Here is a 22,384-nt window from a genome sequence, read left to right on the forward strand (position 1 = left end):
TTATCTTGATTAGCATGTTTAATTGACATTTCATCATAGTATTCATCACTAGAGTTGTCAACAAGCAAATCATCACCTAACAAGTCATCTTCATCACTATTGAAATCAACATACTCGGGGTGTGTTACCTTAGGACCTTTGGCCATGAAGCATCTTCCAATTCCTTCATTTGGTGAGTCAAATATGTCGTAAGAGTTGGTTGACACAAGTGCTAGACCGGCAACACCTTCATCTTGAGTATCTTCGGAGTCGGAGTGATAACTTCTCTCGGAGTGGCTGTCGGAGTCGGAGCCGGATACCCATTCACCAACATGAGCTTGATGTCTTCGTCTTGTGTAGCTCCTTGATGATTTTTCCTTCCTTTCCGAATCCTTGCTTCTCCGTGAGTATCTTCGTTCATAACGATCATGTCTACTCCTTCTCTCTCTTGGTGGTGATCCTTTGCTTCTTCTTTTTGGAGAATCTTCTCTTCTCTTGTAGGGAGCCGTACACTCATTGGAATAGTGTCCGGGTCTTCCACAATTGTAGCAGTTTCGCTCTCGACTAGAAGATCTTTTGTCATTGTAGGACCTGGACATGGAGCTTCTATCTTTGCTTCTACTCTTGTAGAACTTGTTGAAGTTCTTCACCATTAAGCTCAATTCTTCATTGAAGTCTTGTTTCTCACTTGATGATGTAGGGGCTTCACATGAGGCTTTATAGGCACCACTTGATTTGTTGTGAAGTTCCTCTTTATCCTTAAGTGACATCTCATGAGCAACAATTCTTCCAATCACCTCCGTTGGCTTGAGATATTTGTAATTGGGCATCATTTGGATCAATGTGCACACGGTATCATATTTTCCATCCAAGGCTCTTAGAATCTTCCTGATGATGAATCTATCGGTCATCTCTTCACTTCCGAAGCCGGCAATCTCATTTGTGATGAGAGCAAGCCTAGAGTACATTTCGGCGACACCTTCACCATCCTTCATCTTGAACTTGTCAAGTTGGCTTTGAAGCACATCCAACTTGGATTCCTTGACGGAGTCGGTACCTTTATGCATATCAATGAAAGTGTCCCAAATTTCCTTCGCATTCTCAAGACGGCTGATTTTGTTGAATTCTTCGGGGCACAATCCGTTGAAGAGAATATCACAAGCTTGAGCATTGTATTGCAACATCTTCAACTCATCCGCGGTAGCTTCACGGTTCGGTTCTCTCCCATCAAAGAAGTCACCTTGCAAACCAACACACACAATAGCCCAAACAGCGGGGTTATGTCCAAGAATATGCATTTTCATTTTATGCTTCCAACTAGCAAAATTAGTACCATCAAAGTAAGGACCTCTACGGTGATAATTTCCCTCGCTAGACGCCATACTCTCCTAGGTTGTGAAACCAAGGGTATGACCACCAAAAGCTATGGAGATCAAAGCAAATGGAGACCAAAGCTCTGATACCACTTGTAGGATCGAAAGTATGTCTAGAGGGGGGTGATTAGACTACTTGACCAAATAAAAACTTAACCTTTTCCCAATTTTAGTTCTTGGCAGTTTTTAGCTAATTTAGGACAAGTCAAGCAATCATCGCATAATTCAAGCAAGCATGTAAAGAGTATATAGGCAGCGGAAAGTAAAACATGCAACTTGCAAGAATGTAAAGGGAAGGGTTTGGAGAATTCAAACGCAATTGGAGACACGGATGTTTTTCCCGTGGTTTGGATAGGTGGTGCTATCCTACATCCACGTTGATGGAGACTTCAACCCACGAAGGGTAACAGTTGAGCGAGTCCACACAGGGCTCCACCCAAGGGTAACGGTTGCGTGAGTCCACACAGGGCTCCACCCATGAAGGGTCCATGAAGAAGCAACCACCCACAAAGGGTCCACGAAGAAGCAACCTTGTCTATCCCACCATGGCCATCGCCCACACAGGACTTGCCTCACTAGCGGTAGATCTTCACGAAGTAGGCGATCTCCTTGCCCTTACAAACTCCTTGGTTCAACTCCACAATCTTGTCGGAGGCTCCCAAGTGACACCTAGCCAATCTAGGAGACACCACTCTCCAAGAAGTAACAAATGGTGTGTAGGTAATGAACTCCTTGCTCTCGTGCTTCAAATGATAGTCTCCCCAACACTCAACTCTCTCTCATAGGATTTGGATTTTGTGGACAGAAGATTTGAGTGGAAAGCAACTTGGAGAGGCTAGAGATCAAGATTCATATGGTAGGAATGGAATATCTTGGTCTCAACACATGAGTAGGTGGTTCTCTCTCAGAACATACGAGTTGGAATGGTGTATGTGTTCTGATGGCTCTCTTCTTGAATGAGAAGGAGGTGGAGGGGTATATATATCCTCCACACAAAATCCAACTGTTACACAGTTTTCCAATCTCGGTGGGACCGAATCAATAAACTCGGTCGGACCGAAAATGTAAACCTAGTGACCGTTAGAGATTTTCGGTGGGACTGACATGCAACTCGGTAGGACCGATATGGTTAGGGTTTGGGCATAACGTAATCTCGGTGAGACTGATTACACAAACTCAGTGAGACCGGATTTGGTAATTAGCTAACCAGAGAGTTGGTCAGGCAAACTCGGTGGGACCGATTTGCTCTTTCGGTGAGACCGAAAAGTTACAAAGGGGGAACACTGAATTTACATTGCAATCTCGGTGGGACCGATTCACTCTTTCGGTGAGACCGAAAAGTTACGTAAGGGAAACAGAGAGTTTGCAACCCCATCTCGGTGAGACCGAGATCCCTATCGGTAGGACCGAATTGCTAGGGTTTGGCAGTGGCTAATGACAAGTGAAACTCGGTGGCGCCGGATAGGAAGAATCGGTAGGACCGAGTTTGGCTTACGGTTTAGGTCAAATGTGGATATGGGAAAGTAGTTGAGGGTTTTTGGAGCATATCACTAAGCACGTGAAGCAAGAGGCTCTTAAGCAACACCTCATCCCTCCTTGATAGTATTGGCTTTTCCTAAAGACTCAATGTGATCTTGGATGACTAAAATATAAAATGAAGATTCTTGAGCTTTTGAGCTTGAGCCAATCCTTTGTCCTTAGAATTTTGAGGGTTCCACTTTCACATCCATGCCATGCCAATCATTGAGCTTTTCTGAAATAATCATCTTGGAATAGCATTAGCTCAATGAGCTATATGTTGTTATGAATTACCAAAACCACCTAGGGATAGTTGCACTTTCAATCTCCCCCTTTTTGGTAATTGATGACAACATATAGATCAAAGCTTCGACAAATGATAATAAGCATGAAATATATCGTCGCTTTGAGAAGTATGTGATAAGTAAGAGCTCCCCCTAAATTTGTGCATATTTAAAATTTGCTTTGGACTGCAAATGCACAAAGAGTTAGAGTCATGGGTTACTCTTCCATGTCACATACATCTTGGTGGAGCGCTTAAAATGATAATATTAAGCAAACATTAAGTGTAGCTTATGATCAAACACATGATCATCAATGTCTCACAAGCATAGTATCTTAAGCACTCAAAAGCAAACAAGTTCGAAAAACCACCGAATAAAGCAAGAGAGAAAAAAGCAACACACTCTCTCTCGAAGCCTATGATCTATACATCTTCTCCCCCTTTGGCAACAAGTTACCAAAAAGTTCCTAGAAAATGCATAGTGCTAGATCGACGCTCAGGCTTGATCTTCTGGTGGTGGTGAAGGCTTCGGTAGATGCTGAAGTAGACGCTGGAGTTGGAGCTGAAGTAGATGCTGGAGCTGGTGGAACTGAGGCTATGGCTGGTGCTGAGGTGGTGGCTCTTGTGTCAGCAACTGGCACGGCAGACGACCTCGGACCTCTTGGCACTCTGGCAAAGGCATGAGTGGTAGTCCTGCCTCTCCTCTCCTGCATGTCCTCCTGGAGCTGCTCCACTACAGACTAAACTTCCGTTACTTTGACATCCAAGTCATAGAACTTCTGTTCCATGATTCTCTCTAGGCTCTGCTGATTCTGAGTGAGGGTGGCTAGACTTTGCTCAATCCTCAGCGTGGATGCAATCAAGTAACCAAGCTGCTCTTGTTTAGTCTTCAAGAAATACTCAGATGCCTCCTCTTGAGTAGGCATCTTGGCAGCTTTCTCCTTCCTCGCCTTCTCCTTCTTTGCGTATGCTTGGGCAGATGATGGCTCGTTCTCAGTCATGACAACTTGATTGTCCTCAAAATCTGGACGGATGGGCAAATGTTCCTTATCCAATAAATATATGCCCGTGCCCGTCTTGGAGTTGATGAGCTCCTGAATTTGAGGGGCATATCCGCAACTCCTCTTCTGATCTGCTGCAGTCCTCTTGATTGTTTCCACTATGAGGCTCATCACCTTGAACTTCTGAGGCACATCAAACACATGTAGCAAGTTGATAGCATGGCCTCTGATCATCTTGTGATCTCCAGACTTGGGCAGTAAGGTGTGCCTTAGTACCCAATTGATCGTAGGTAGACCTGATAGAAGATAATGCACTGAGCCAAACTTGAAAGTATCAAGTGCTTCATTTGGGATCTCCTTGTACATATTGGACATTGAGTTGTTGTCCATCTTCTTCTTGGCATATATGTCCATGTCATCATCATGCTCCTCTGGGGCATTAATCAACTTTGCCCATTCCTCAACAATGGATTGGTACCTCGTACCCTCAGAAATCCATGTGATCCTCCCATATGGATAAAAGTGTGCCGTGGAGTAGAATTGCATGATCAGTTCCTCGTTCCACTTTGTGAGCTTCTGCCCAACAAAGTCAGCAACTCCACAAGCATTAAAGCTGTCATATACTCCTGGGTAGTGTTCCTCCTTCTCCCTCATGTAGGTCCAGTCGACCCATCTCATGTCACAGACAATTGGCTTCTTATCTAGCAAAACAGTCTCATAGAAATCCTGCTGCTCCTTGGTGTGAAACCTGTAGTCAACTGCTGTCCTTCTCCTTGAAGCATATGGGTCTGCTTCTCTCCACTTCCTCAGCCCTGAATCTCTCCTGAGCTTCATGTCCTCAGCCACGGGATGAGCATCGTTGTGGTCTGAGATCTTGGGCTTTAGCTTTCTTAGAATTTGCTCTTCATCCTCTTCTTCAGCAACACTCTCAGGCACTGGGGCCTTGTTCTTCTCAGCTGCAGGAATGCTTCTTGTGTTCCTCTTTGGCTTTGGCTTTGGAGCTGGCTTGGCCTTGGAAGCAGATCCCCCTGATTTTATGGCATCTCCCATTAGCTTGGGTGCCTTGGGTGCTGGTGCAGCTACCTCTTCTTCTTCCTCCTCTTCCATGATGGAAGCTTTGCCAAGCACTCTAGCCACAGTCTTCTTCACCCTTTCCTTTCTTTTCTTACCCTCAGATGCAACTGGCTCTATGGGCTTCTCAGTTGACATTCTGGCCTTTGACATTGGCTGCCTGCCTGCTGGCCTTTTGATTTTCAGCCCTGGCTTTGTGCCTTGAGCTGGCTCAACTCTCTTGGAAGTGGCCTCTTCCTCTGCCACATAGTCCTCATCTTCGGAATTTGAAGTCCTCTTCTTCCTCTGTCTCGTGGCAGCCTTTGGCAAATTGCTAGGAGTGCTCCTGCTGCCTTCATCAGAAGAGCTGGAGGGACTAGTGCCCTCACTCATGTGCACCTGCTGCTCTGACATATTTTGGCTATCACTTTGATCAGACATGCTGCAAACTGACTGCTGACCCTGTGAATAGTTTATAGAAGAGATAGAGTGGATGAGCATCACAAAATGCAGAGATTTTTGCAAAAGAATGATCCAAAAACTTAGTTTTAGTTTCCCACTGAAATCATCTCGGATCTACCGATTTTTAAACTCGGTGATACCGAAGCAGTTTTGGCACCTGAACTAGTGAACTCTGTTGGACCGAGTCACAGTTCGGTGGCACCGAGACTGCTAGGGTTTCACTGAGTTCCAAAATCGGTCACACCGATAAGTAATTCTCGGTCAGACCGAGTCTCACTTGTGCAATGGCATAAGCCAAATCGGTGGGACCGAGTTTTTCAACTCGGTGGGTCCGAGATGGTTTCGGCGGAAACCTAACCCTAAAATTTTCGAATCAAAGCTAATCTACGGGCGCATTGACTGGATAGGAGTGTTTCAATCATGGCAAGAATCATGAACAACACAATGTGCTAGGAATTGGACGGGGAATAGCATTGTGATCAAGTCCATACCCTAGTTCGGCGGAAACTTGCTACGGCGGCAACAGCGGGGCAGAATTCCCGTTGACGGCGATGGAGACCAGCGACTAGAGGCGGCTGGCGGCAAGAAGACGATCCGGAGACCACGAGGGCAGAGCAGGCTATCACGCGGGCGAAGCGGTTCGGAGAAATTTCCAAATTTTGCCCGTGACTATATATAGCCCGACCCTGTCGGTGTGACCGAGTGGAACAACTCGGTGGCACCGAGATTCATAACTGCAGAAGTTACTGAAACTCAGTGTGACTGAAAGGATGATCTCGGTAGGACCGAAAGTGGAGTATCGGTCAGACCGAGAATCATAAAGAGGTTTTGGAAGTTTAAGTCTATGATGAATCGGGGACTCCGAGCGCTCCTCACACAGAGTGGTTCGAATCTGACTTGATCAAATTTTGTGATGCAGCATGAATAGAGTTTGAGACGAGAAAAGCATAGATAGCTAGAGGAGGTTCTTAGGCATTCTTGTCCATGCACTTGGCAAAAGAAGGTAAAACCAAACAATCAAAACAACAAGTGGATGTCCTCGAATGAGTAAAATATGCAACCAGCATGCTCACACAATAAGATGGCAAATGAAATATGTGGCAAGGCATGCACAACCAATTCTAGCATCTATCAAGCAATTTACGATGACTAGGTCATCTATATGTGAGTATATTGACTTAGGAGTCAAGTGAGAACACTTGATCATAGGTCATACTCATTGTTTAAGCTCAAGTGGGGTTACCACTTTTACATAAAGCATTGTTGTGTTCACATATTTAGAGTTGCTTTAGCTCAGTCTTAGAGTAAAGCTCCCCCTAGATGTTATATCCCCCCTAAGAGGGATGAACTAACCTTGGGTTTTGTCGATGATGACTTCATGTAGATATTGAAGATGTGGATGCTCAATGTTGATGTAGATCTCTTGGAGCTATCCATTTGAGTGAATTGCACTTTCAATACCTACATGGGTTAGTCCCACAAGGAACAAACAAGGATATCCATAGACATAGAGTGATGCACACAAAGATGATGTCCATGAAAACTTTTAGATTACCTTGTCCCTTGTCTTACCAACAAGAGGGTTTGTGACTCCTTGAACTAGTGCAAGATGTGGAAGTTGATTGCACTTGTTCTTGCCAAAATGATAAGAGTGAAGTATGTTGGCGGAGTCACCCTCAAGAACTCTCTAGTTCTTCTTCTTTTGGATCCACACCATCTTGATGGGAATCCTTGGAGTTGTAGTCGTACTTGATGAAGTGGAACTTGAAGTAGTCTTGGGAATCCACTTGACTAAGGTCTTTGGAGCTTCTTCAAATGCATCAATTTCCTCTTGAAGCTTGTCCTTGCCTTTTTGCTTGTAGTCTTGTGGTGGAAGATCATCTTGAGCTTGTGTCCCCTTGAAAGAAGTATACTTCTCTTGTTGAGGAATAAACTTTGTCTTGGGGTATTGATCTTCTTCCCACTCAACTCCATTGGCATTGAACTTTCGTTCAAAACCAACACCTTGATTCTTCCGGTGCATTCCTTGCTTGTTCACAATTTCCTCGAATTGCTTACTCCCAGCAAGGCTTTTGTACACTCCTTTCTCTATAATTCCATTCAATAAGCTATTTTCTTGCTCAAGTGTAACTTGGCTAAGAGAATCATTAGTGGAATCAAGAGAGCTACTAGAAGTAACAATATTGGATTTAGCATGATCATTGTTACTACTAGAGGAAGAATCTTTCTTGTTCTTGTTACTAGACTTGACTTGAGGCATGTAAGTGGATAAGAGTAAACGCTTGGCAATGTAAGAAGAACTTTTCTTGCGGAGATCATCGTTGATTGCTTTTAAGAACTCATGCTCTTGCTCAAGATTGAGCTTTTCAAAGCGTAATTTCTCATGAGCTCTTAAAAGTTCTCGATGATCTTCGAAGATGATTTCATGAGCTAACTTAAGAGTGTTTAGTTCTTTAGTAGGGCCTCAATCTTATCCTTATCATTGTCATTCGTTTTATCTTGATTAGCATGTTTAATTGACATTTCATCATAGTATTCATCACTAGAGTTGTCAACAAGCAAATCATCACCTAACAAGTCATCTTCATCACTATTGAAATCAACATACTCGGGGTGTGTTACCTTAGGACCTTTGGCCATGAAGCATCTTCCAATTCCTTAATTTGGTGAGTCAAATATGTCGTAGGAGTTGGTTGACACAAGTGCTAGACCGGCAACACCTTCATCTTGAGTATCTTCGGAGTCGGAGTGATAACTTCTCTCGGAGTGGCTGTCGGAGTCGGAGCCGGATACCCATTCACCAACATGAGCTTGATGTCTTCGTCTTGTGTAGCTCCTTGATGATTTTTCCTTCCTTTCCGAATCCTTGCTTCTCCGTGAGTATCTTCGTTCATAACGATCATCTCTACTCCTTCTCTCTCTTGGTGGTGATCCTTTGCTTCTTCTTTTTGGAGAATCTTCTCTTCTCTTGTAGGGAGCCGTACACTCATTGGAATAGTGTCTGGGTCTTCCACAATTGTAGCAGTTTCGCTCTCGACTAGAAGATCTTTTGTCATTGTAGGACCTTGACTTGGAGCTTCTATCTTTGCTTCTACTCTTGTAGAACTTGTTGAAGTTCTTCACCATTAAGCTCAATTCTTCATTGAAGTCTTGTTTCTCACTTGATGATGTAGGGGCTTCACATGAGGCTTTATAGGCACCACTTGATTTGTTGTGAAGTTCCTCTTTATCCTTAAGTGACATCTCATGAGCAACAATTCTTCCAATCACCTCCGTTGGCTTGAGATCTTTGTAATTGGGCATCATTTGGATCAATGTGCACACGGTATCATATTTTCCATCCAAGGCTCTTAGAATCTTCTTGATGATGAATCTATCGGTCATCTCTTCACTTCCTAAGCCGGCAATCTCATTTGTGATGAGAGCAAGCCTAGAGTACATTTCGGCGACACCTTCACCATCCTTCATCTTGAACTTGTCAAGTTGGCTTTGAAGCACATCCAACTTGGATTCCTTGACGGAGTCGGTACCTTCGTGCATATCAATCAAAGTGTCCCAAATTTCCTTCGCATTCTCAAGGCGGCTGATTTTGTTGAATTCTTCGGGGCACAATCCGTTGAAGAGAATATCACAAGCTTGAGCATTGTATTGCAACATCTTCAACTCATCCGCGGTAGCTTCACGGTTCGGTTCTCTCCCATCAAAGAAGTCACCTTGCAAACCAACACACACAATAGCCCAAACGGCGGGGTTATGTCCAAGAATATGCATTTTCATTTTATGCTTCCAACTAGCAAAATTAGTACCATCAAAGTAAGGACCTCTACGGTGATAATTTCCCTCGCTAGACGCCATACTCTCCTAGGTTGTGAAACCAAGGCTATGACCACCAAAAGCTATGGAGATCAAAGCAAATGGAGACCAAAGCTCTGATACCACTTGTAGGATCGAAAGTATGTCTAGAGGGGGGTGATTAGACTACTTGACCAAATAAAAACTTAACCTTTTCCCAATTTTAGTTCTTGGCAGATTTTAGCTAATTTAGGACAAGTCAAGCAATCATCACATAATTCAAGCAAGCATGCAAAGAGTATATAGGCAGCGGAAAGTAAAGCATGCAACTTGCAAGAATGTAAAGGGAAGGGTTTGGAGAATTCAAACGCAATTGGAGACACGGATGTTTTTCCCGTGGTTCGGATAGGTGGTGCTATCCTACATCCACGTTGATGGAGACTTCAACCCACGAAGGGTAACGGTTGCGCGAGTCCACACAGGGCTCCACCCAAGGGTAACGGTTGCGCGAGTCCACACAGGGCTCCACCCACGAAGGGTCCACGAAGAAGCAACCACCCACAAAGGGTCCACGAAGAAGCAACCTTGTCTATCCCACCATGGCCATCGCCCACACAGGACTTGCCTCACTAGCGGTAGATCTTCACGAAGTAGGCGATCTCCTTGCCCTTACAAACTCCTTGGTTCAACTCCACAATCTTGTCGGAGGCTCCCAAGTGACACCTAGCCAATCTAGGAGACACCACTCTCCAAGAAGTAACAAATGGTGTGTAGGTAATGAACTCCTTGCTCTTGTGCTTCAAATGATAGTCTCCCCAACACTCAACTCTCTCTCATAGGATTTGGATTTTGTGGAAAGAAGATTTGAGTGGAAAGCAACTTGGAGAGGCCAGAGATCAAGATTCATATGGTAGGAATGGAATATCTTGGTCTCAACACATGAGTAGGTGGTTCTCTCTCAGAACATACGAGTTGGAATGGTGTATGTGTTCTTATGGCTCTCTTCTCGAATGAGAAGGAGGTGGAGGGGTATATATAGCCTCCACACAAAATCCAACCGTTACACAGTTTTCCAATCTCGGTGGGACCGAATCAATAAACTCGGTCAGACCGAAAATGTAAACCTAGTGACCGTTAGAGATTTTTGGTGGGACTGACATGCAACTCGGTAGGATCGATATGGTTAGTGTTTGGGCATAACGTAATCTCGGTGAGACCGATTACACAAACTCGGTGAGACCGAATTTGGTAATTAGCTAACCAGAGAGTTGGTCAGGCAAACTCGGTGGGACCGATTTGCTCTTTCGGTGCGACCGAAAAGTTACAAAGGGGAAACACTGAATTTACATTGCAATCTCGGTGGGACCGATTCGCTCTTTCGGTGAGACCGAAAAGTTACGAAAGGGAAACAGAGAGTTTGCAACCCCATCTCGGTGAGACCGAGATCCCTATCGGTAGGACCGAATTGCTAGGGTTTGGCAGTGGCTAATGACAAGTGAAACTCGGTGGCGCCGGATAGGAACAATCGGTAGGACCGAGTTTGGCTTAGGGTTTAGGTCAAATGTGGATATGGGAAAGTAGTTGAGGGTTTTTGGAGCATATCACTAAGCACATGAAGCAAGAGGCTCATTAAGCAACACCTCATCCCTCCTTGATAGTATTGGCTTTTCCTAAAGACTCAATGTGATCTTGGATCACTAAAATATAAAATGAAGAGTCTTGAGCTTTTGAGCTTGAGCCAATCCTTTGTCCTTAGCATTTTGAGGGTTCCACTTTCACATCCATGCCATTCCAATCATTGAGCTTTCCTGAAATAATCATCTTGGAATAGCATTAGCTCAATGAGCTATATGTTGTTATGAATTACCAAAACCACCTAGGGATAGTTGCACTTTCAGCTTCCTTCAAGGCACACGGAGGAGAAAACTGTTGAGACTCCTCGGCTCCTCAGCCGCAGCGTCTCACTAGTTTTGGGGACTACTATCGGTGTAATGGGCCATTGGTAGGCAAACCCGAGTCCCAGAACCTTTCAAGACATCAGGCAGGCTACGCCCCTCAAGACGTCAAGATAAAGCGCCGCCTTCTGGTGGCCGGCTGGCCGAACGGCCGACTACCAGAAGACATCCATGCTCAGGAAGGCGGCTCCAAGACGGGCTGACTCCTAGCATGCGGCTCCAGGGCAGGCCAACTCCTGGCAGGCGGCCTCCAAAGAGGCCAGCTCCCAGCAGTCGGCCCATAGTGCCCTCAAAGTCTGCACCACCATTAAGAAGACAGGACAGGGCGAGGCAACAGTATAGCCCATCACCCCCGTATCTAGGGCCGGGCATGGCCACAGTGCTCTGTATAGGTAGAAATCTCTGCCTGGCGCGGCACTGTTGCCCCTCCACCCCTGATGCCACTCCTGTCAGGCGAAGCACTGCTCCCACGACTGCTTGTCGGTACGACCCGAAGGCAGCAGGCCCTACCTATCAACGAGAGCCCGGAAGACGGCGGGAGCCTCAATAGTCGGACCGTGGGAGGCCGGCCTTTAGCAGGCGGCATGTTCCTTCCTCGAGGTTGATGCACCATTAACCAGATAAGACACAGAATGGCTACGGTGATCTCCCACCAAGCGGTGGGACTGTAGCCACGCTCCCCTGACCAAGCACGCATAATTAGCAACACGGCTACAGTAATCCGCAGCCGGCAAGACCCGTGAGCTCCATACCAGACCAGCCGGCGGGGCCCACCAGGTGGCGGGCCCCAGCAGCCGGCGGAGAAGCCGACGATCAAAGAGACTGACGACTGGGCCCTATGCCCAGTCGGATTACAATTGTACCCCTGGGGGGTAGACCTATATAAACCCCCCAGGGCACCCATGCAAAGGGTTCGGACCTGTTAGGACTAGACTCACACCTAGAGGGAGAGGAGAGCAAGCCCTGCCTCCTGGTACCTCTAGCATACAGCTCGAGGAGCACATTGTACACGCTTGTGCCTTAGTGATCATGCGGAGACCACGCAGAGCAGGACTAGGGGTGTTATCTCCAAGGAGAGCAACGAACCTGGGTAAAGTACACTGGCGTTCATGTCTACGCCTCATCCCACTTCCAGGCACCGGCGACGTTCTACTCGCTCTCACCATGATAAGCCATCCTTTGGCATATGTCGCACCCAACCCCCGACAAACTTAGAACATGTGTGAATACATAGACAAACAAAGTGTCCCTAGTATGCCTCTACTAGACTAGCTCATTAATAAAAATGGTTAAGTGTCCTAGCCATAGACATGTGTTGTCATTTGATGAATGGGATCACATCATTAGAGAATGATGTGATGGACAGGACGCATCTGTTAGATTAGCACTATGATCATTTAGTTTATTACTATAGCTTTCTTCATGACTTATACATGTTCCTATGACTATGAGATTATGCAGGTCCCGAATACCGGAGGAACACCTTGTGTGCTATCAAAAGTCACAACGTGACTAGGTGATTATAAAGATGCTCTACAGGTGTCTCCAAAAGTGTTTGTTGGGTTGTGATACGTCTCCAACGTATCTATAATTTTTGATTGCTCCATGCTATATTATCTATTGTTTTGGACTATATTGGGCTTTATTTTCCACTTTTATATTATTTTTGGGACTAACCTATTAACCGGAGGCCCAGCCCAGAATTGCTATTTTTTGCCTATTTCAGTGTTTCGAAGAAACGGAATATCAAACGGAGTCCAAACAGAATGAAACCTTCGGGAACGTGATTTTCTCACCGAACATGATCCAGGAGACTTGGACCCTATGTCAAGGCATCACAGAGGCGGTCACGAGGGTGGGGGGCGCCCCCGCGCCCCCTGCCTCGTGGGCCCCTCGATGCTCCACCGACGTACTCCTTCCTCCTATATATACCTACGTACCACCAAACGAACAGATACGGAGACAAAAACCTAATTCCACCGCCGCAACTTTCTGTATCCACGAGATCCCATCTTAGGGCCTGTTCCGGAGCTCCGCCGGAGAGGGCCGTCATCACGGGGGGCTTCTACATCATCATAGCCCCTCCGATGAAGTGTGAGGAGCTAGATGGCTTCTTCTCTCTTTTTGGATCTCAATACAAAGTTCTCCCTCTCTCTCATGGAGATCTATTCGATATAATCTTCTTTTTGCAGTGTGTTTGTTGAGATCGATGAATTGTGGGTTTATGATCAAGTCTATCTATGAAAAATATTTGAATCTTCTCTGAATTCTTTTATGTATGATTGGTTATCTATGCAAGTCTCTTCGAATTATCCGTTTGGTTTGGCCAACTAGATTGGTAGTTCTTGCCATGGGAGAAGTGCTTAGCTTTGGGTTCAATCTTGCGGTGTCCTTTCCCAGTGACCGAAGGGGCAGCAAGGCACGTATTGTATCATTTCCATCGAGGATAACAAGATGGGGTTTATTTCATATTGCATGAATTTATCTCTCTACATCATGTCATCTTTCTTAAGGCGTTACTCTGTTTTTAACTTAATACTCTAGATGCATGCTGGATAGCGGTCGATGAGTGGAGTAATAGTAGTAGATGCAGAATCGTTTCGGTCTACTTGGCACGGACGTGATGCCTATATACATGATCATGCCTAGATATTCTCATAACTATGCTCAACTCTGTCAATTGCTCAATACTAATTTGTTCACCCACCATAGACTACTTATGCTCTTGAGAGAAGCCACTAGTGAAACCTATGGCCCCCGGGTCTATTCTCATCATATCAATCTCCATCACTTTAATCTTGTTTTGCTTTTTTACTTTGCCTTTACATTTTACTTTGCATCTTTATACCAAAAATACCAAAAATATTATATCTATCAGATCTCACTCTCGTAAGTGACCGTGAAGGGATTGACAACCCCTAATCGCGTTGGTTGCGAGTAGCTATCGTTTTGTGCAGGTACGAGGGACTTGAGCGTGGCCTCCTACTAGATTGATAAATTAGTTCTCAAAAACTGAGGGAAATACTTACGCTACTCTTCTGCATCATCCCTTCCTCTTCGGGGAAAACCAACGCAAGCTCAAGAGGTAGCAAGAAGGATTTCTGGCGCCGTTGCCGGGGAGTCTACACAAAAAGTCAACATACCAAGTACCCATCACAATCCTTATCTCTCGCATTACATTATTTGCCATTTGCCTCTCGTTTACCTCTCCCCCACTTCACCCTTGCCGTTTTATTCGCCCTCTCTCTCTCTCTCTCTCTATCCTCCCTCTCTTTCCTGCTTGCCTTTTGTTTGCTCGTGTGTTGGATTGCTTGTTTGTCATGATGGCTCAAGATACTACCAAATTGTGTGACTTCACCAATACCAATAATAATGATTTCCTTAGCACTCCGATTACTCCTCTTGCCAATGTTGAATATTGTTAAATCAATACTGCTTTGTTGAATCTTGTTACGAAAGATCAATTCGCCGGCCTTCATCTGAATAGCTTTGTTGATTTATGTGATATGCAAAAGAAAAAAGATGTCGATAATGTTGTCGTTAAATTGAAGCTATTTCCTTTTTCGCTTAGAGATCGTGCTAAAGCTTGGTTTTCGTCTTTGCCTAAAAATAGTATTGATTCTTGGAACAAGTGCAAAGATGCTTTTATCTCTAAGTATTTCCCTCCCGCTAAGATCATCTCTCTTAGAAACGATATTATGAATTTTAAGCAACTTGATCATGAACATGTTGCACAATCTTGGGAGAGAATGAAATTAATGATACGTAATTGCCCTACTCATGGTTTGAATTTGTGGATGATTATACAAAAATTTTATGCCGGATTGAATTTTGCTTCTAGAAATCTTTTAGATTCGGCCGCGGGAGGAACTTTTATGGAAATCACTTTAGGAGATGCTACTAAATTCCTAGATAATATTATGGTTAATTATTCTCAATGGCATACTGAAAGATCTTCTAATAAAAAAGTGCATGCGATAGAAGAAATCAATGTTTTGAGTGGAAAGATGGATGAACTTATGAAATTATTTGCTGCTAAGAGTGTTTCTTCTGATCCTAATGATATGCCTTTGTCTACTTTGATTGAGAATAACAATGAATCTATGGATGTGAATTTTGTTGGTAGGAATAATTTTGGTAACAACGCTTATAGAGGGAACTTTAATCCTAGGCCATATCCTAGTAATCCTTCTAATAATTATGGGAATTCCTACAACAACTCTTATGGAAATTATAATAATATGCCTTCTGAATATGAGAATAGTGCTAAAGAGTTTATGAATTCACAAAGGAATTTTAATGCTTTGCTTGAAGAGAAATTGCTTAAAGTTGATGATTTGGCTAGAAAGGTTGATAGAATTTCTCTTGAGGTTGATTCTTTAAAGCTTAGATCTATTCCTCCTAAGCATGATATCAATGAGTCTCTCAAAGCCATGAGAATTTCCATTTATGAGTGCAAGGAAGGAACCGCTAGGATGCGTGCTTCCAAAGATGCCTTTATTAAAGCGTGTTCTTCCAATTCCTATGAAAATCAAGATGAAGTATTTATGTGTCACCTATTAAATCTTTGTTTTGCAATATGAATCTTAATGAAACTATATATGATCTTCCTTTACCTAGAAGGTGTTCTAAAAATTCGGAGTATTTAGATCTTTATGATGAAATTGATGAAAGTGGGATTGAAAGAAATAAAATCTAGATGTTGCTAAACCCACTATATTGGATTTCAAGGAATTTAATTATGAAAGTTGCTCTTTAATTGATTGTATTTCGTTGTTGCAATCCGTGATAATTATCCACATGCTTATAGTCAACATAAAGCCTTCACCAAACATATTGTTGATGCCTTGATGCAATCTTATGAAGAAAAACTTGAGTTGAAAGTTTCTATCCCTAGAAAACTCTATGATGAGTGGGAACCAACTATTAAAATTAAAATTAAAGATCATGAGTTTTATGCTTTATGTGATTTGCTAGATTTCTGTAATTTTGATGATTGCTCTCTAAACTTGCATCTTGCGGATTCTACTATTAAGAAACCTATGGGAAGGATTAATGATGTTCTTATTGTTGCAAATAGGAATTATGTGCCCATATATTTCAATGTTCTCAATATAGATTGCAATCCTTCTTGCCCTATTATTCTTGGTAGACCTTTCCTTAGAACGGTTGGTGCAATTATTGATATGAAGGAAGGGAATATTATATTTCAATTTCCATTAAGAAAAGGGCATGGAACACTTTCCTAGAAATAAAATAAAATTGCCATATGAAACTATCATGAGAGCCACTTATGGATTGCCTACCAAAGATGGCAATACCTAAATCTATCCTCGCTTTTATGCCTAGCTAGGGGCGTTAAACGATAGCGCTTGTTGGGAGGCAACCCAATTTTATTTTTATTCCTTGTTTTTTGCTCCTGTTTAGTAATAAATAAATTATATAGCCTCTGTTTTGTTTGTGTTTTTTGTGTTTAATTAGTGTTTGTGTCAAGTAGAACCGTTGGGAAGACTTGGGGAAAGTCTTGTTGAACTTGCTGTAAAAAAACTGAAACTTTAGCGCTCACAAGAACTGCTGTAATTTTTATTTGAAGAGTGATATTTAGTTAATTCTTTTTTCAGATGATTAATAGATAAATTCCTCACGTTCAGAAATTTATTTTAGAATTTTTGGGGTTCCAGATCTTGCGCCAGATACATATTACTACAGACTGTTCTGTTTTTGACAGATTCTGTTTTTCGTGCGTTGTTTGCTTATTTTGATGAATCTATGGTTAGTAAAATAGTTTATAATCCATAGAGAAGTTGGAATTCAGTAGGTTTAACACCAATATAAATAAATAATGAGTTCATTACAGTATCTTGAAGTGGTCTTTTGTTTTCTTTCGCTAACGGAGCTCACGAGTTTTTTACTTTAAGTTTTGTGTTGTGAAGTTTTCAAGTTTTGGGTGAATTCTTTTGATGGATTATGGAACAAGGAGTGGCAAGAGCCTAAGCTTGGGTATGCCCATGGAACCCCCAAGATAATCCAAGGAAACCAAAAATTCAAAGCTTGGGGATGCCCCGGAAGGCATCCCCTCTTTCGTCCACTTCCATCGGTAATTTACTTGGAGCTATATTTTTATTCACCAACATGATATGTGTTTTGCTTGGAGCGTCTTGTATTATTTTTTTCTTTGTGTTTTAGTATGCCACAATCATCCTTGATGTACACACCTTTTGAGAGAGACATACATGAATTAAAATTTCATAGAATACTCTATGTGCTTCACTTATATCTTTTGAGCTAAGTAATTTTGCTCTATGTGCTTCACTTAGATCTTTTAGAGCATGGTGGTGGATTTGTTTTAAAGAAACTATTGATCTCTCCTGCTTCACTTAAATTATTTTGAGAGTCTTAATAGCATGGTAATTTGTTAATAATAACATGCTTGGTATTCAAGATTTGTGAAAATTTCTTTTGAGTGTGTTGAATACTAAGAAAAGTTGGATGCTTGATTATTGTTTTGAGATATGGAGGTAGTAATATCAAAATCATGCTAGTAGAGTAATTGTGAATTTGAGAAGTGCTTGAGTTAAAGTTTGCAAGTCCCGTAGCATGCACGTATGGTAAATGTTATGCAACAAATTTGAAACATGAGGTGTCATTTGATTGTCCTCCTTATGAGTGGCGGTCGGGGACGAGCGATGGTCTTTTCCTACCAATCTATCCCCCTAGGAGCATGCGCGTAATACTTTGGTTTTTGATGGCTTGTAGATTTTTGCAATAAGTATATGAGTTCTTTATGACTAATGTTGAGTCCATGGATTATACGCACTCTCACCTTTCCATCATTGCTAGCCTCTACGGTACCGTGCATTGCCCCTTCTCACATCGAGAGTTGGTGCAAACTTCGCCGGTGCATCCAAACCCCGTGATATGATACGCTCTTTCACACATAAACCTCCCTATATCTTCCTCAAAACAGCCACCATACCTACCTATTATGGCATTTCCATAGCCATTCCGAGATATATTGCCATGCAACTTTCCACCATCCAGTTTATCATGATACATCCATCATTGTCATATTGCTTAGCATGATCATGTAGTTGACATAGTATTTGTGGCAAAGCCACTGTTCATAATGTTTTCATACTTGTCACTCTTGATTCATTGCATATCCCGGTACACCGCCGGAGGCATCCATATAGAGTCATACTTTGTTTTAGAATCAAGTTGTAATCATTGAGTTGTAAATAAATAAAAGTGTGATGATCATCATTTAATAGAGCATTGTCCCCAAAAAAGAGAAAGGCCAAAGAAAAAAAAAGGCCCAAAAATGGGGCGATGCTACTATTCCTTTTTCCACACTTGTGCTTCAAAGTAGCACCATGTTCTTCATATAGAGAGTCTCTTGAGTTATCACTTTCATATACTAGTGGGAATTTTCATTATAGAACTTGGCTTGTATATTCCAACAATGGGCATCCTCAAGTGCCCTAGGTCTTTGTGAGCAAGCAAGTTGGATGCACACCCACTTAGTTTCTTTTGTTGAGCTTTCATACATTTATAGCTCTAGTGCATCCGTTGCATGGCAATCCCTACTCCTTGGATTAACATCAATTGATGGGCATCTCCATAAGCCCATTGATTAGCCTCGTTGACGTGAGACTTTCTCCTTTTTTGTCTTCTCCACATAACCCCCACCATCATTCTATTCCACCCATAGTGCCACATCCATGGCTCACGCTCATGTATTGTGTGAAAGTTTATGAGTTTGAAATTATTAAGGTATGAAACAATTGCTTGGCTTGTCATCGGGGTTGTGCATGATGAGAGCATTCTTGTGTGACGAAAATGGAGCATGACTAAACTATATGATTTTGTAGGGACGAACTTTCTTTGGCCATGTTACTTTAAGAAAACATAATTTCTTTGTTTGTTTGCTTGAAGTATTATTATTCTTTATGTCAATATGAACTTTTGTCTTGAATCTTCCTAATCTGAATATTCATACCACAATTAAGAAGATTTGCGTTGAAATTATGCCAAGTAGCACTCCGCATCAAAAATTCTCTTTTTATCATTTACCTACTCGAGGACGAGCAGGAATTAAGCTTGGGGATGCCTGATACGTCTCCAACATATCTATAATTTTTGATTGCTCCATGCTATATTATCTATTGTTTTGGACTATATTGGGCTTTATTTTCCACTTTTATATTATTTTTGGGGACTAACCTATTAACCGGAGGCCTAGCCCAGAATTGTTGTTTTTTGCCTATTTCAGTGTTTCGAAGAAACGGAATATCAAACGGAGACCAAACAGAATGAAACCTTCGGGAACGTGATTTTCTCACCGAATGTGATCCAGGAGACTTGGACCCTACGCCAAGGCATCAGAGAGGCGGTCACGAGGGTGGGGGGCGCCCCCCCCCCCTAGGGCGCGCCCCCCTGCGTCGTGGGCCCCTCGATGCTCCACCGACGTACTCCTTCCTCCTATATATACCTACGTACCCCCAAACGAACAGATACAGAGCCAAAAACCTAATTCCACCGCCGCAACTTTCTGTATCCACGAGATCCCATCTTGGGGCCTGTTCCGGAGCTCCGCTGGAGAGGGCCGTCATCACGGAGGGCTTCTACATCATCATAGCCCCTCCGATGAAGTGTGAGTAGCTTACCTCAGGCCGTCGGGTCCATAGTTAGTAGCTAGATGGCTTCTTCTCTCTTTTTGGATCTCAATACAAAGTTCTCCCTCTCTCTCGTGGAGATCTATTCGATGTAATCTTCTTTTTGCGGTGTGTTTGTTGAGATCGATGAATTGTGGGTTTATGATCAAGTCTATCTATGAATAATATTTGAATCTTCTCTGAATCCTTTTATGTATGATTGGTTATCTTTGCAAGTCTCTTCGAATTATCCGTTTGGTTTGGCCAACTAGATTGGTAGTTCTTGCCATGGGAGAAGTGCTTAGCTTTGGTTTCGATCTTGCGGTGCCCTTTCCCAGTGATAGAAGGGGCAGCAAGGCACGTATTGTATCGTTGCCATCAAGGATAACAAGATGAGGTTTATTTCATATTGCATGAATTTATCTCTCTACATCATGTCATCTTGCTTAAGGCGTTACTCTGTTTTTAACTTAATACCCTAGATGCATGTTGGATAGCGGTCGATGAGTGGAGTAATAGTAGTAGATGCAGAATCGTTTCGGTCTACTTGTCACGGACGTGATACCTATATACATGATCATGCCTAGATATTCTCATAACTATGCTCAATTCTGTCAATTGCTCAACAGTAATTTGTTCACCCATCATAGAATACTTATGCTCTTGAGAGAAGCCACTAGTGAAACCTATGGCCCCCGGGTCTATTCTCATTATATCAATCTTCATCACTTTAATCTTGTTTTGCTTTTTTACTTTGCCTTTACTTTTTACTTTGCATCTTTATACCAAAAATACCAAAAATATTATATCTATCAGATCTCACTCTCGTAAGTGACCGTGAAGGGATTGACAACCCCTAATCGCGTTGGTTGCGAGTAGCTATCGTTTTGTGCAGGTACGAGGGATTTGAGCGTGGCCTCCTACTGGATTGATACCTTGGTTCTCAAAAACTGAGAGAAATACTTACGCTACTCTGCTGCATCATCCCTTCCTCTTCGAGGAAAACAAACGCAAGCTCAAGAGGTAGCAGGTTGGCATAGATCGAAATTAGGATTTGTCACTCCGTGTATCGGAGAGGTATCTCTAGGCCCTCTCGGTAATGCACATCACTATAAGCCTTGCGAGCAATATGACTAATGAGTTAGTTACGGGATGATGCATTACGGAACGAGTAAAGAGATTTGCCAGTAACGAGATTGAACTAGGTATGATGATACCGACGAACGAATCTCGGGCAAGTAACATACCGATGACAAAGGAAACAACGTATGTTGTTATGCGGTTTGACCGATAAAGATCTTCGTAAAATATGTAGGAGCCAATATGAGCATCCAGGTTCCGCTATTGGTAATTGACTGGAGATGTGTCTCAGTCATGTCTACATAGTTCTCGAACCCGTAGGATCCGTGCGCTTAACTTTCTATCACAATTTGTATTATGAGTTATGTGATTTGATGACCGAAGTTTGTTCGGAGTCCCGGATGAGATCACGGACATGACGAGGAGTCTCTAAATGGTCGAGAGGTAAATATTCATATATTGGAAGGTTGCATTCGGACATCGAATGGTTCTGAGTGATTCGGGCATTTTTCCGGAGTACAGGGAGGTTGCCGGAACCCCCTGGGGAAAGATATTGGCCTTATGGGCCATAGGAGGGAGGCTGGTGCGCCCCCCACAAGGCAGGAGGCCGAATTGGACTTGGGAAGGGGACGCCACCCCCCTTTCCTTCTCCTACTCCCTCTCCTTCCCCTTTTCCCCCTCTGGTAGAAGGAGAAAAGGGCGAGGCCGAATCCTACTAGGACTGGAGTCCTAGTAGGACTCCCCTCTCCCTGGAGCGCCCCTTGTTGACCAGCCTCCTCCTCTGTATATGGGGGCAGGGGGCACTGACGGTGTCCTGGACTAAGGGGTACTCACCACGTCATCTTCCGATCTATTAGATTGGGCCGAGGACCCCCATGGCCGTATACTCATGGGCCAGTTCAGACAGCTGCCGCATACAAGGAAGATTCCACAAGACTTGGCGATCAAGACAAGGACTTCTCCCCACCGACGTATTCGTCTAGGACTCTTGTTATCCTAGGCCTCTGGTGCATTATATAAACCGAGGCCAGACTAGTCGATAGATATACACAACAATCATACCATAGGCTAGCTTGTAGGGTTTAGCCTCTACGATCTCGTGGTAGATCAACTCTTGTAATACTCATATCATCAAGAACAATCAAGCAGGACGTAGGGTTTTACCTTTATCAAGAGGGCCCGAACCTGGGTAAAACATCGTGTCGCCTGCCCTCTGTTACCATCCGCCTTAGACGCA

This window comes from Triticum aestivum, chromosome 5A (genome assembly GCF_018294505.1).
Source record: "Triticum aestivum cultivar Chinese Spring chromosome 5A, IWGSC CS RefSeq v2.1, whole genome shotgun sequence".
NCBI lineage: Eukaryota > Viridiplantae > Streptophyta > Magnoliopsida > Poales > Poaceae > Triticum > Triticum aestivum.